Raw genomic sequence first — 16749 nt, 5'->3', positions numbered from 1 at the left:
ACCCAAACTGGGACCGGGAAATCCTTCGAACCTCTCCAGAAGAGACAAAGTCATTTTTACTCGATTACGCATCAGACACATGGCCCTAACACACAAATATCTCCTTCCGGGAGATGAGAAGCCGTTCTGTGTCGGATACGACACTGATTTTACCATTAGACACATTTTAACCGAATGTCTAGACTTTGAAGAGAGATCCGAAGGAAATACTTTAAATGCAAAAATTTGCAAGACATTTTTTCCATCGTTGGTCCCAACAGAATTTTGGAGTTTATGAAGGCAGTGACCTGTATGGAAAATTTTAGAACTAAATTGAATTATAAAAAATTTTTATGAAAGTTGTTTTAAATTGAGAATATAGATTTACTCCAAATTTTAAATATTTTAACTTTTTAAGATCAAATGAACCGTACCCAGCCGTACAGTGAACTGCGAATAAAAAACTAACATGTGTTTCGCGCGCTCATATGACCTTATGCAGTTGCGAGCACCGTAAAACCCCATACTAAACTAAAAAAAAACTAAAGCAGACTTTGTGCTGTTGAAGCTAGAGAGGTGAGTCCCTGTAAGGACTTCTCTGTTGACAGCCACCCCTTGGTGCTCATATGACCTTATGCAGTTGTGAGTACCGCAAAACCTACTAAAACGAATCATCAGGACTTATGCTGGTTGTTTTCACGTTAGTTCGCAGCACAGCTTAGTTTTACTTTGCAAAGTCAGAATGGTTTAAGTTTCTTAAATAAAAGATTTTAAAGCAGAAATGTACATTTTTGGGGGGTAAAGAAATTACATCCGGGAGGGTAGAAAATTTTGTAGAGAATGAGATAATTGTATTTGTGACATCATGACATATCCTCGTGGGTCTTGCTGTTGGTCTACGGGTCTGTTGGGCATACTTCAGGTCTGACTGTGTCAGGTATGCAAGTCTTTTGTGTTTTCTGTTTACAGTTGTGGATTTTAAACTTTATACGAGAACCTGAGATATTATGTATATTATTGTATAACATTTTCACAATTTTAATTGATATATAAAAAGACGTGTATAGTTCTTTTGTATTGATTTTGCATTTAATGCATACTGATACTTGCCTCCACATATATATATATATATATAAGATAAAAGATACGTATGTATGACTGCTTATCAAATCTGCCAACCACTCTAAACATAGGAGCTCTTCAAATTTTTTTCACTTATATTAATTTTTTGTTGTTGTTGTGAAAGAACCCCAATCAGATTATCCTAAAATTAAATTTTTGCTTGAATTCTGTTTTGATCCTGTCTTGTGCAACGTATTGTAAATGATGTGAAAATACAAATTTCTACTTGTCTTTTATTTGCATGACTTTTCACAAATAATGTGAACATACACATTTGTAGCAACATATTTGTTTCTTTTTCATGTAATAACAATAGAAACATCTATTTACCGCGGTCAGTTTGTTACATAATCTCCTATTTTTTGTGAGGGTTTTGAGGACAATTCTTATTATTGGTTGCAGTGGTTGACAGGTCTGGTTACTCTTTTCAGTGTTGTTCTTCGATGTTTTTATTGTCACACTGTGTGTTATAGAAGGAGCTTCAAGTAAAACTTTAAGACTTTCCAAAGCCTTAGAAAGCTGTGCTCAAGGGTGAGAAAGTTTGTGAATCAAGAGGGACTCTTGTCCTATGTATAAAAAGTTTGTCAGCGGTGGGGTATTGTGGTGAAATCAGGTGCTCATCAAAATAATGAAATTGAAGAAACCAGCGTTTTTATGCCCGTTGTCGCCAAACTTGGAAGAGCTTTTTCTCACCTATTTTACCTCTGACAACCCCCACCTGCTTCAACCCCAAATGTCTCCATTTCTTTTCAAAATAGATGGATATTTTATTTTTATGAAAATGTGACAAGTGAACAGACCTTACGCTGGTACCAATACCTCCGTATTCCCAAAAGTTGAGGAGTGCCTGAAAGAAGTGCGATGTGACACTAGTTATTTTTCTACATCTTCTGTCTGACAATTCTATTATGAGAGCATATTGAGCGCTTGAAACTTAAGGGGCAGTGTGTATCCCACTTAAGTGTACGATTTCTGAGAATGTATATATTTTTTACCACTGCTTTTTTGCAATGTGTAAAGTCTGACGGACTGAATTTGTGAATCATTTTTATTCAGTAATCAAGAAATTCATAATATTTAAGTCGCTAAGTGTTGTAAATTTTTACAGTTGCTGCAAGTTGTGGAATCATTATCAATATGATATATAGATATTATTATATATATAATATACATCCACCATGACAAATTGTAATTTGTATCCGATTTTAAGAAAGCAATGTTGAGGGGAGTGTGAGTGAAGGGTAGGGACAGCGCTGACTTCAGTGTGTGAGCCAGATGTGTGTGTATTTTGTCTCACCAACTGTTCATGCGCTTGTTGGGATTGAAGGATTTCTATGTTTTTTTGTTGTTTTGTTTTAATGTTTTAACTTTAATTGTAATGGAAATGTAAGTCGAAGAATTATAGGTCTGTTTGTCACTCAATCGGTGACAGATTTTTTGGGTCAATTTTTACAGCTTTTGAGAGGGTTTTTCCCCCCCGTGATGTCAAAAGAAGATACCTCATTGTGATCTGGGACAACCGCCAGTCTTTGTCATATTTTTGTATCAAGCCTTTTTTTTGTACTTGTCAGAGTTTTTTTGTCATCGATGATCAGTCAGTTTTTGTATAGACTATCTTTGTCGTATTTTTGGATGAATCCTTTCAGTATTGACAGCTTTAATGGAACCACAGGGCAAAAGGAGATACGATGTCACGTGTCGTGATTTTGTCGAGACGTGCTCTCTAACTCAGGACATATTTATTCATTTTATCAACTTTTCGATATTAGATACTTTGTACTTACGGCGTTGTGACGTCCTGCCTATCGAGGCCAGGCCGTTTGCCGTTTACGGCTGTGTAGGGTTGTGTTTAAAGATTAATTTTTACAAATGCCAGTGTGATCTGAATTTTTTGTCTTTATCTGAAAGAATGAGAAACTGGTTGCTGCCAAAACCCTCTATTCCCCTCTCCTCCCCACCTCGTCTCTATATTCGTTGCTTCCTCAAATACATACTATGGAAATTATAAATTATGAATGTCATATCAAGACATTTTATTTCTTTCTTACAGGTGCAGTTTTTCCTTCTTTGTTGTTCCCAGTTGTTTCTGTTATTTGTCCCCTTGTTATTTCCTTTGCTTTCATGAGAAAAACAGTTATAATTTTAAACATTTGTTGGTAAACTACATATTGGTTGTCTATTCAATGTCTTTTTGTTTGCAAATGGAACTTAGTTCATTTTCAGATATTTTCACAAAATCCCAGTGGCATCCCAGCATTATGTTTTATGGGAATATTATATGTTGAATAGTTGTGGTGAAATCAGGCTTTCACTAATAAAATGATAAATTTGTAGATCCCGACATTTTCCCTATGGTTGAACAAATTTATCAATTTGGGGGAGGGGGTTTGTTTATCTCAGTACCTTTTATACCCATTGTAAAAAGCATTTCTTTGTGGATTTTATGAAAAATGTTGATGAAAGGCACTTCCCACAAAGGAAGAAAAGTAACAAAGTTTAAGATGATACTAATGACTCTACATGCCTAAAAATTGAGGATACATTTATTTGTATGTGCATTATTTCATAGTATTGTCATATAGATCTGATTGTTTTCAGACATTTTTTGATCCACATTTTTCTTTTCAATGTAGATCTGATATCTAAAAGTTACAAGTTTTGGAGTTTTATTTAAGATAGTTTTGAGTTTGAGTAAAGTCATTGAGCATGTCATTGATGAATCAGCCCATTTACAATTACAATTTTACTGTGCATAAAATGAAATAGTCATGAAGAGCAGGGGAAAATCCAGACAGACAGACAGACAGAAACAACAGAGGGAAAGAAAAGAAGTACAGCCTTCCAGTGGCTCCCTCCAACAACCTGTGGCAAGATTTTGTTCAGCAAATTGTCTTATTCCGTGTAATCAATTTTAATTGACTTGCCTTGATTTTAGATTTACAGTAATTATTATTACTATTAAGAATATTTATAGTACTATGGATATACATAGGTCTATAATACGATTATGCTTGTGATGTTGTGCAGCTGTGACCTTACTTTGTTCTGTTTTGGGGAAGGTTTAGAAGAAGCGGTAGGGGGGGGGGTAGGAAGCAGAAAATAATTTCAAAGACGTCTACAACTTTTTAAACTTTTACTTTCAGGTAAACTTTAAGCTAAGTCTTTAAGAAGCAGAGTACAGTGCTTCGCTGTCGCACACAGGAGACCCAAGTTCGATTTTCAAGAAGGGAGACATTTTTATCAAGTATCTCGATCTTTCTGCTTGGATGTTGTTTCTCTTATCCCAGGTTGACCTGTACAGGCAGGGTCGAAGTTCGCCTTCTAAATAATCTAAATTGTTTTGTTGGCATAAAAACATGAAGAAAAAAAAGAGCTGGTTCGACTATACAATCATGTTGGGTTTTTTAAATGATTTGTCAGGTTTCGTGATTTCCTGGTACCTGTGTGTCCTCCCTCATGTGACTATGTGGTATAGCGTCACTACCCGAGGTCACAGAAATATTGGTATCATACACATATATTATCCTGTTGCATGCATTATATTATGGCATATTATGGTATACCTCAAATTTGTATGTTGATACATACGCAAGAATAAAAGCCTATTCTTAAAAGTTTGGGGTTGGTTTTTCTTTGTTTTTGGTGTGTGTCTTTGGGTGTAGTATATCATGTTGCTGACAAGATGTTCAAATGTCCTTAACTCAGAAGGCAACATTTTTCACAACTATATCTGCAATATGAATCCTTTATTACCTATTCCACATGTAGAAATTAATTTTGATCAAATATTTCTCAAGCAATTGTTTTGGATAACCCCAGGGGGATGCTACTGACTGAAGTGCCATTAGGCCATTCCCATAGAGGGGACATTAACATCTTGAGTTCTTATGCACTGTAGAATTGTAATTGTAAATGGGCCGATTCATCAATGACATGCTCATAACTGTGCCTGAACTGCAACAGGGAACTGCTGCTTTTTCTTTCGTAATCCTTACTATCGTCATTTTCCTCTACTTCTTTTGTATGTTTGTCACACTCTTGCGACCCGCTATTTCCGAGGTGCCTTGATAGTCGAAGCAGACTTTGTGCTGTTGAAGCTAGTGAGGTGAGCAGATTAAGTCTGATTCCCTGTAAGGAAAGCACCTAACCGCTAACACTAGAGACACTGCGCATGGTGCAGAGGTGTGTAAACACTACGCTTCCATTCCATAGAATTACAAAGTTCTATCTGCTCAGGGCCTAGTTTTGGAACATTTTACTTTAAAAATGTTGAGTTTCATAGTATTTCAAGCTTTTTCGAATGCAATTCTTTGAATATCATGACAACGACTCCTAATATTCTTACGATTTTCATTGAACAGATAGAACATTTAATTTGGTTTCTGGCCTCATTGTCTTAGTAACTCAAAACGGCCAAAAATGTCAGATAGAACATTCTAGATTTCTAAGGTATCGAAATCTAGACTAGTGACACACTTACCGGACAGCCTGCCACAGATTGTAAACTGTCATACCTCCAAGCATCGGCGGCACGGGAGACTGGGGGATTACCAAAGCATGACCAATGACCATGGCTTTTATAGTTTATAGGAATTATCCTCGGCAACACCCCTACCCGGGCCCAACTCCATCCCAAACATCTCACAGACCTCAACCCCAACCTCCGCCTCATCTCACCCCATCCCACCTATTGCGTCCCACCCACCCCACTACACCCCACTACTCTTTACTCCAGCCCATTCTACTCCACCCCACCTTAACGCTCCATCCCCCCCCTACCCCATCCCACTCACCCCTACACCACTCCACCCCCCCCTCCCTTTGCACCACCCAACTGTACCCCATTACTCTCCACCCACCTTCCGCTTTCAGTGTCACCGCCCTACCCAGCCTACTCCTTTTTCCCATGAACAACAGCAATGATCCCCGTATGCACATATGAGAAATAAAATTTCAATCACTATAGGGTGGAATCAGGCACTCATCGGGGTTTCTGTTTGATTGTTTGTTCGTGTGTATGTTTGTCGCTTGGTTGTTGTTGTTGTTGTACTTTTGTTGTTTCTTCTTTTTTGGGGGGTCGTATGGAGTTATTGGTATCATCTTAAAGCTAGTTTATCTGCTTTGGGTGAACAAATTAATATCTTTCTATCTCAAATAGAATTCGAGATATTTGCATTTGAAGGAAGTGGCGTCCGCCTTGTCTTCTCGGGATGAAAGCGATATGTTACTGCAGAAAAACCGAGATACTTGAGTTTAAAAGTAAAAGTCTCCCCACTGGGGAGTGGAACTCGAGTCTCCGGCTACGCCCCCCCAATTTCCGGGGAAAAATTGTTTTAATTCCCCACCGGGGGGACATTTTCTTTTAAGAGGGGGGCCAAAAACAGGTTTGAAGGTTTCCTGAAAAAAAGTTGGGCCCGCCTGGCCCCCCCCCCCCCCCCCAGCAAACAAACCACCCCCCCCTCCCCCCGCCCAACCAACATCCCCATGAAAAGGGAAAAATATTTTTTTAATGCACAGCAACAAATTCTCACAGCCAGTGACGTCATACTTCGTAAACTTGTAGGGCACAAGTTTGTCCCAGTGCCCCTGTAAGCTTAGTTGTTGGTTGTTTGTTCACATTCGTCGCCGGCGTTAAAAAAAGATTCTAGTCCATCAGTTATTAATCTCTATAATTTGTGAGACGGCTTTAACATTTGGCAATTTTTATCGAATTTTTGTTTTTTGGCTCAACACCTTTAACATCCTTTAAAAACACATTTCTGTGTGGATTGTACTAACAAACGTTGATTAAACTGTCCCCGTAGAATTATACAAATTTAGAAGGCCAAATTATGCACAAAAAAGCAAAATTATGCAAAAAATTATGCAAGTTAGCGTAACACCATTCGCGACATGTTTTGCACTTTTTCAACACGAATTTTCATGTTTTATGTACAGAAAAATTGAAAACAGAACATATCAGTATCAGTAATTTGTTGTGTATTTGGAAAAGAAAACAATACACATCAGTAAAAAAAAAAAAAAAAAAAAAAAAAAATAATCTCTGTAACTTTCAGCTTTAGATCTTGATCTATAGAGGAAAGAAAAAATTTTTTTTTTAAATTTTAAAAAGGACATCTGGACCTCTGATGCTGGCACATTACTAAAACCAGGGACACCTGTCAAACATGAAACATCAGCAGACTTGAGAACATAGTCCGAGCGCCAGATGAAAAAGCTTGTTTTGCGTCATAAAGTTTTTTTCTTTGGTGATTCTAACAGAGTTTTCATTGCTGATTTCAAATCTAATGGGGGCCAAATGCTAAACTTTGGGCATTTTTGTTTAAAAGTGAAAATCCAAGATGGCCGCCAAAGAATTTCGAGTAAAGGATGTTGTGAGGGATATCATTCATTTAAAAGACATAAAAATGTACAAACTTAATTAAATAGCATTCAGTATGACAAAAGTAACCACTCTTGATGAAATACACTTCAAATATTCGATAAAATGACAACTTCAAAGAAAACAAGATGGCCGCCATATAGTTTTCATAAATGTGCTGATCCGCAATACACTTGAAATCGTCGCATTAAAATCACGACCTCGCATGGATAAGTTCTTCCTCGTGGCAGAGGGCGACACAACACACACACACACACACACACACACACACACACACACACACACACACACACACACACACACACACACACATATATATATATATACTTACTTTACTTTTACTTTTTTTTTCTTCCGCTTGTACCCTGGGGTGTCGCGGGGAGACACAGGTGTCTGTCTGCAGCAAGTCGTGTGGCCTGTAGGAGGGACATCCCATGATCTTTAAGGGTGTCTGCCACAGATTCACTCCATCGTCGCCTTGGTCTTCCTCTGGCTCTCCATCCAGAATATTTAATGTTGTATGCTCTCAGAGCTGGATGGTTTGAGGGCATCCGCGTGAGGTGTCCGAACCACTTGACCTTTTGTTTTTCAATGTGTGGTAGGACTGGTGTTGCTCCCACGGTGTCCCTTATGACTTCATTTTTAATTTTGTCTCTTCTTGTTTTGTTGACCGCTCTTCTTAAGCATTTCATCTCGCATGTGACCAGTTTCCTCTCTAGGGCTTTTGTTAGAGTCCATGTCTGGCACTGATATGTGAGCGTTGGAAGGAAAATGGCGTTGATGAGCTTCGCCTTGGTGCTCATGGGGATATTGGGATGTTTCAGGAGAGGGCCCAGTTGGTAGCTGACTGCGTTGGCTCTCTGGCATCTAGTCTCTATCTCTCGATCTAATTTTCCATTTTCTGTGAAAATGCTGCCCAAGTATTTGAATTCTCTGCTTTGTTTTAGTTGGGATCCATTGATGTTGATATCCACTTTACCTGGTCTCCTGCTAATTGTCATGACTTCGGTCTTGCTTATACTGATCTTCATGTCATATTTTTCGCAGCTCGCATTTAGTTGGTTTGTATGCTCTTGTAGCTGAGTCTTGTTGTTAATCATTGCCAGGTCATCTGCAAACATGAGTTCGTTGAGTGCCTCTGGGTCTGGATTGGCCTCTTTTGTTATCTGGTCCATGTAGATCACGAAGAGCAGAGGGGAGAGATTGCAGCCCTGTCTCACTCCGGATGTTACTGGAAACCAGTCCGATGTTCCACTGGTAGTTCGGACAGCGCTTCTGCTGTTGGCATAGATAGCCCTGATGTTGTCTAGCAGTTGTCCCTTGATGTCGTACTTCTCTAAGATCTTCTATAGTTTGTTTCTATTTACTCGATCAAAGGCTTTTTCTTGATCCACAAATACGAGGTGGAGATCTTTGTCGTATTCCAAAGCCCTCTCACACAGTTGTCGGAGTGCGGAGATTGCATCAGTGCACCCTCTTCCTTTTCTAAAGCCAAATTGGGTGTCACTGAGAAGATGTTCGGTTTTTGCGCGAGTACGTCGCTCTAGGATTTTTGCATACATTTTCCCCACATGGCTGAGAAGAGATATGCCTCTATAGGAGATATATATATATATATATATATATATATATATATATACTTTAAAGTATTTCATTCTAAAAAAACGTGTGGATGCAGGCGCTGCATGGATCGGAGATAGTAAAGACAGTAGCGAGCATAGTTGACGTTCCAGGCTCAAAGGTGTAGGGGAACATCTTTTCCACAGCAAACAAGTGAAGAGTCCAGTCAGCTTCTCTCTCAGCCTGAACAAAGGCCATCACAATGAACACTGGGTCAAGGAGCACTCAACCCAAAGTCTTGTGGTTTTGCTCTGGGTGCTTTTGGTGACGAGACATTGCGTGAGTGCAGCCATGGTGTACACGTTAGTTTTGGAGAGAATGGGTCGCAGTAACTCCTCAACAAGACGTCTCAATGCTTTTACATTTTGTGGATATTTTTTTCCGGGTCAACATTTTTGGCACCCCCACAAATGCAGAGCTAAGTATGTCTTCAATGCCACTTCCTCCCATCAGGTATCCCACAGTACTAACAAAACTCCTCAGCATGTGCATACCAACAAGTCTTGGGATGAACTTCTGAAACTGTTCCTTGTCAACCCTTGTGATGTGGACAAGTTCTTTGCACAGCTGGTAGTCACTCGTGAATATTGTCCATCCATGACCAGTGAGCTGTGTCAGACCATTGGCTTCAACCATGGCTGTCTTCACGGTGTCTGGCTCAGATGGGATAATGTCCAGGAATGGGCTGTACATCACATCTATCTTTGGTTGGGGTTGTTGTTCTGCACTGCGGGTACGTTGTGTGTTATAACCTCCATACTCAGGTCTTGCATCTTGGCAGAGTGCCTGTTTAAAAAATGGCAGATCTTGAGTTGCAGTTCTATTCAGAGAAGCCTGTCGTGTGGCAAGAAAGACCAGAGATGAGACATGTCGCAGGCTCAGTTCTTCCGGCATAAGTGGTTTCGTGTTTCCTGTGTACCGTTGAACTGCAACGTCACCAAGTGTCAGATTATCGGACTTGGTTTCGTGTTTTGCTGAGACGCCTGATGGCTGGAATATCTTGCATTTCCCACACCTGCTCTGACTTCTGCGTGTTGGCTTGTGCCAGTATCTTTGCTGAGCCGTGCGTTGATTTCTGGCCTTTTGGAGATGATATCTGCGTGTCAAAGTTGTCAGCTACAACTTGAACAAGCCCATGTTTACTGTCAAAGTAGGCCAATCCTCTTGGAACAGATGCCATAGCAACAGTAGCTGAACACCGAAAGCGCCTTAGTTCGTCGTATGAGGTGGTGACTCCATACGTGTGAAGCTCGTCTATAAATTTCTTCTGTCTACTCAACAGAACACAAAATCCAAGTTGCAAGTTTGTGAAATAGTTGCTGACTGTACTCGTAACAGTGTGGCCGATCATTGCTGCTGGCAGTGTAGAATCCAGTTTGGGATCTTTGGCTGCAAGGACCGATAGCAAATGCTGCACTCATTCATGACAAATCCCGAGTTGGGGACGTATGGCGATTGTGCTTTGGACATTCTGCTTTGACCACACTAACCAAGCATGATATGGCTCGTCCATTACAGTCTCCTTCATCATTTACAATACGCATCTAGACTGAAGCCGTGCTCCTGAAGAAGAGGATGGAAGCCACACCTGGTGAGACAGGATCAGCAATTCTGGATGTAGCTTCTCAGATACATGGTTCAGGAGTGTACGTCGCGATTTATCTTCCTCCCCCCCCCCCCCCCCCTCAAGTTCAATATAGCATTCATGGACTTCCACACTATTCCACATTCGTGATTTGTTTCCTCGAATGTCGTCAACCAGCATACCGAAGACATAGTCATGCTTTGTAGGTGAGCTAGTTGATTGCGTTGGATAATTTGTGTAGAACCAGGAGTGGCAGTCTCTCTTATACCTAGCGTCTGCTAAATCACTGACTGTTGATGACACACGGAAGTTGACATCCATTCCCCATTTGTCCCCACGTTCCTTGGCACGTTTTTTTTTTTGTAGTTTTTCTTTGGTGATCTTCCTCCCTTTCTCCTCTCCAGTTCGGCATAATAAGTAGGCTTTTTCCAACGATCTGGGTGTTTTCGGGGGTATCAGTCAGCATGCTTCTCCACAAAAAAAAACAATGTTCGTGAAAATTAAACGAACTAGTACTGCCCATATGACGTTTGAGTTCTTCTTCAGAAAGTTCCTCAGTCTTTTGCTTTAGTAAAAATCGCTTAATATGGTCTCTGGAACAATGCGTGCTCACACAGTTCTTGTGACGCAGTATAAACTCAGCATCATCTGAAAGTCTCTGACTGAGTCCATCATCTTGTTGCCAGCTTGCTTCTAGTAGACCACTTATCCGTCTCGATTTGATCAGCGGTGGGTTCTTTATCGCACCCGTATGAGTTTAAAAGTAATTGAGAGAGACACTGTGTGTATGCATGTGCATGTTGCATGAACCAGCCTGATCGCATCACGTCCTCGAGGTGACGTAGTGGTTTCCTACATTCTTTGTTTCTACGGAGGTGTGGTGTGACGATGCACTGTCTGCCAATGTTTCCTTCCTTTGCTAGCTGAGTCCATATTTATTACAGCAGGCCGTGCAGTGCACCTTTCGGTGCATCCTGTGACATCACGGCGAGAGGAGCTATTAGTGTTACGCCTAGTACCCTCGCGCCTCGCGCGAATCTTGGTCGACTCGTACATGGTATAGAGATGGGTAAAATCCGGATAAAATGTCCGGATAACCGGATAATTCTCAATGAAATATTATCTGAATTCAGATTCTAAACTCTCTTTCCTGACCCGTTTGCCGCAGTGAGTGTACCCATTTGTTGATGAAGTAATGCTAACCTGTTTATCTAAGAGATTTTGCCGAAGCGGTTCATAACGTATTGCCGAAGAGGTGTACTAACATATTATCCGTATTTTGGTAAAGCGACTCATTGCCCAGTCCTAGTCGCTCCTTCATCATTCTTGCATGATACGGGTTGGTGTATTTCAACCAGCAGAAAAAATTATGCCCATAAGATACAAGTTGGCCCCCGACTGATATGAAGTCTAGAGACCCCGAGGAAGCAGAATCACCAAAGAAAAAAACGTTATGATGAAAAACAAGGTTCTAGTACTTTATATAGACCCGGCTCTCGGACTAACACAACAACTGTTGATGGATTGAAAAATTGAACATGCTCAAGGAACAAAATCACAACCCATAACCAAGATCTTCCAACAAGGGAAATAACCAACTTTTCACTTAAATGAGACTTATTACGGTGATTACGTCCCTTTAGTGAAATGATGAGCCGTTAATTCATTGTTTTGTGAAAAAAGGAAAAAAACGTGAAAAAACGCGGATAATCCAAAATTATGCAAGTGTTGCAGAATTACGCGAAAAAACGCGGCCGCACAATCGCATAATCCTACGGGGACAGAACATTAAAGGCACACAAACTGTAAATTTGCTGTTTCCAAGGATTTCAATTAAAGCTTTGGAAGTCACCAGATTTTAAATTGGTGGACATTTTCTCACTAATTATACCTCTGAAACCAGGCGAGCCCACCTCCACTATTTGCAATTGTCTCGACTTTTTTTTAAAAGAAAGCTGGATAGGGGGGCTCTCGTGGCCTAGATGTTAAGGTGTTGGCCTCTCATTCAAAGGTCCCGGGTTCGAATCCGGGTAGCGACGGAACATTTTTTTTCTCTAAAATTGTCTCCTTTCACCTCCTTTCCTGCTCTCTAGTAATATTCGGTCGTCTGCTTTCATCTCCTCTTTCTGCCCCCACCCCCTCACCTCCTTTGCCCCCACCCCTCACCTCCTTTGCCCCCTCCTCTGGGCTCCTGACTCTTTCTGCAGCCTTTCTACTGCTACTCCTTGACTCCTTCTTACAGCTATCTTTCTGCCACACCCCTGATTTTCTGGTAGGAAAGATCTACACCTAGTCTTCTCGGACAAGGGCGAAAAATCTCGGAGGGCCGGTTTGCAAGTCGCGCACGTTAAACATCCCTTGGTGGTCTAAAATCGATAAGAGTAGGCTTCGGCCGCCACCCGGGCAAAATTCAATATTTCCTACCAATTAAAAGTATTAGGTGTGTCCCGCGCGCTCACATGATCTTATGCAGTTGCGAGCGCCGTAAAAGAAATTACCAAAAAAAAAAAAAAAAAAAAAAAAAGCTGGATATTTTCTTCATTAAAAAAAAGGCAGTAAATGAACAAACTTCAAGGTAATACAAATAAATCCATAATGCACCCAAAAATTGACGGGCGTCTGTTTCCACAAAGTATTATATTACAGAATTATGTTGGGGCCAACCTTTCTGTTATTTTGTTAAAATAAATCACAGACTCTGTACCCCTCAAGATGTAAACGAAAGTAACGTCTAACGTTCTTTAAAAAAATACAGAGCCAGATTTCCATTATTGTGAATTTATAGAACTGCAAGTTTCGACGGTTATGTATCGTTATAAAATACATGTACTTCAAAATAATTGACCCGTTGTATTAAAATTTGATACCCCCTGGAATCAAAATATTCTAAATCTTATTTTGGAGCAAAAACAGTAAGCTTAACTTGGGCTGTACCTAGTGGTTCTTAAAAGTCAGGAGTGGTCGGTGACACGGAGTTTAGGTGGGTGGTATTGGGATGTGTCCTACAGCAACACACCATGACCTTAGCTCAAAAGAGGGTGCTGTACAGTGGCGACCAGCAATAAAATGATGTGTGAAATGACCGTCTGTAAAAACGAAGTGAGACTAAATTTAGAAAGGTGAAAAATGGCAAATCCTCTAGACCAGTGGTTCTCAACCTTTTTCAATCCGCGACCCCTTTTGATTGTTTGACAAGTGGAACGATCCCTCATACCCAAACACCGAAATAAAGTAATAAACAAACCCTCTTAATCCCCCCCCCCCCCCCAAATGCGTACATTCCAGCAGCAGACAATTAATAAGGCCTACGTTACATAGCTAATACAGACAATTAACTGTACTTTTAAAGTTTCAAATCACTCTTATTTCAAGCAAATGCAAATCGAGAAAAAGGAGAGACACACACACGCATACACACCCAGAGACAAACATACACACATACAAACACACATACACACACAAACATACACACATACACACACACATTCATACGCACACACACACACACACACACACACACACACACACACACACACACACACACACACACATACACACATACGCACACACACACACACACACGGATTTAAAGAAAAATAAACTAGTGAGAGAGCTGTGCCTGTAGTTCAAGAACCAGTCTTGAAATGCTCGGGGAGGTCTTGGATAATGCAAGACGCATATCATCAGCAACATCCAGCTTGTTCCTTGCTTTTGTCTTGAGTTGACAAGGGTAGAAAATCCACTTTTTGCAAAGGTAAGTCGAGGCAAATGGGACAATGACTCGAAGTGTTGTTTTGCTGAACTGAGGGTATGATTCCAGGAGTGAACACCAAACTGTGCAAGAGATTTCTCAAGAAACGTGTCGCGAGCTGACGAATCATGTCTCAATTCAAACAGCTCGTCGTGAATGTCACCTCAATGACTGTGACTGTGATGTCTAGTCCAGGAGTGAAAGGGTTTATCACAAAAACTTCTTCACTACAGTCAAGGTCAGGAAATAGTTCTTGAATTCATCTCCAAGTGATTGCAAATGTACAGCAATACCAATTTGAAAATCAGCAGACAAGGTCTCCTTTGGAATTAACAGCTGTGAAAGGTTGATAAACATAGCAATGTTTCCCTCCGTAAATTTCTGGTGCCAATTCTCAACTTTTGAACGAAAGCCACTCAGAACGCCTTTAGGGGGGGGGGGGGGGGGGGGCTACACCCCAAAAATCAAAATTCGGCTCAAAATCATGGAATTTGTGTTGTAGGCATTTTAAGCTTCCTCAGCCTCTCCTACAACTATTTCATGGCATTAAAAAACCCAAAACCGTATTTATTCTCACACCGGGCATGTTTGTAACCGCCATTTCCTCATAAAGTCAGTATTTTATTTTTCTTTATCGGCCGTTTTCTCAAAATGCGACTTTTCTCTATACTTTTTTGAATAACTCCGCCATTTTTCATCCAATCTTCATGAAATTTTCACAGAATGAAAAGATGAGGTAATACTAAAACTTCGTCAGTTGAATTTTTGATATATGGAATAGATTTTTGTTGGTGGTGTCTGGAGTGTGGATTTTCACAGATTTTTCGCAAACTTGAATGCTACCTCAGGAAAAAATTCATTAAAAATTTTCTAATTCGATTAAGAAAAAAACAACAGACAAATTTTTAGATCTAATGTTTGTGAACACTCATGCAAAAAAACCCAATCAATTTCCATGAGCGATAAGTGCGGTATTCATTACGTAAGACATGTCAATAAAATCCAATATGGCGGCGTATCCATGGAAATGAAACTTTTTCTCTAATTTGATTGTGGATCTTAAGACTCCTTACTATGCTTGTTATATGTGTGAAATTTGGTAAAATTCGGTCCAGTAATAAGCGAGATAGCCTCCAGGTGTAGTCCCCCCCCCCTTAAACTGCACAAAGTGTATCTGTTGACCTTGAAGTTTAAAACTGAATTTGTTGAGGTAGTCAAACATATCAGACATATATAGGCAAGTCTTTGGATCCACAAATCATTTGAGTAGTTCCTGCTGAGCTCATCTTTTTCCTGCACTTCCAGGAAGAACTTGATCTCCTCTCTCAGCTCGACATACAACGTTTCCTTTCGATAACCGTTCAACTTGAGTGTAGAAAAGCAGTGTGTCATGATCGCACTTATGTCAGAACAGAGTTCCTTGAAGAGTCGTGTATTTAGGGGGCTGCGTTCCACATAGTTGACAACTTAAACAGTAGATTCCAACGTTTCCTTCAAAGTGGGATTGGGAGTTTTGCAAGCTAGTGCATATCTCTGTATCATGCAGTAAATGCTTTTGCGTGTGGTGCTTTGTCTTGCACTTTTGTCTGAAAGCCGACTTAGATCTTATCATGGCTGGGGCACCATCCGTACAAATGCCACACACATTCTTCGACTCAAGACCCTCGTTTTTCAAAAAATGAGGATACCCTGTTGCTGTGGTGTCCAGTGGGGTGCAAAATAAAAATTCTTCTTTCTCATCTTTTTCAAACACGTATCTCACAAAGACCAGTAACTGTGAGCACGATGCCACATCAACATCATCATCATCATCATCCAGCTTGTTCCTTGCTTTTGTCTTGAGTTGACAAGGGTAGAAAATCCACTTTTTGCAAAGGTAAGTCGAGGCAAATGGGACAATGACTCGAAGTGTTGTTTTGCTGAACTGAGGGTATGATTCCAGGAGTGAACACCAAACTGTGCAAGAGATTTCTCAAGAAACGTGTCGCGAGCTGACGAATCATGTCTCAATTCAAACAGCTCGTCGTGAATGTCACCTCAATGACTGTGACTGTGATGTCTAGTCCAGGAGTGAAAGGGTTTATCACAAAAACTTCTTCACTACAGTCAAGGTCAGGAAATAGTTCTTGAATTCATCTCCAAGTGATTGCAAATGTACAGCAATACCAATTTGAAAATCAGCAGACAAGGTCTCCTTTGGAATTAACAGCTGTGAAAGGTTGATAAACATAGCAATGTTTCCCTCCGTAAATTTCTGGTGCCAATTCTCAACTTTTGACTGAAAGCCACTCAGAACGCCTTTAGGGGGGG

The sequence above is a fragment of the Aplysia californica genome, unplaced genomic scaffold (assembly GCF_000002075.1).
Source record: "Aplysia californica isolate F4 #8 unplaced genomic scaffold, AplCal3.0 scaffold00292, whole genome shotgun sequence".
NCBI lineage: Eukaryota > Metazoa > Mollusca > Gastropoda > Aplysiida > Aplysiidae > Aplysia > Aplysia californica.
Note: the sequence above shows the minus strand (reverse complement) of the source record.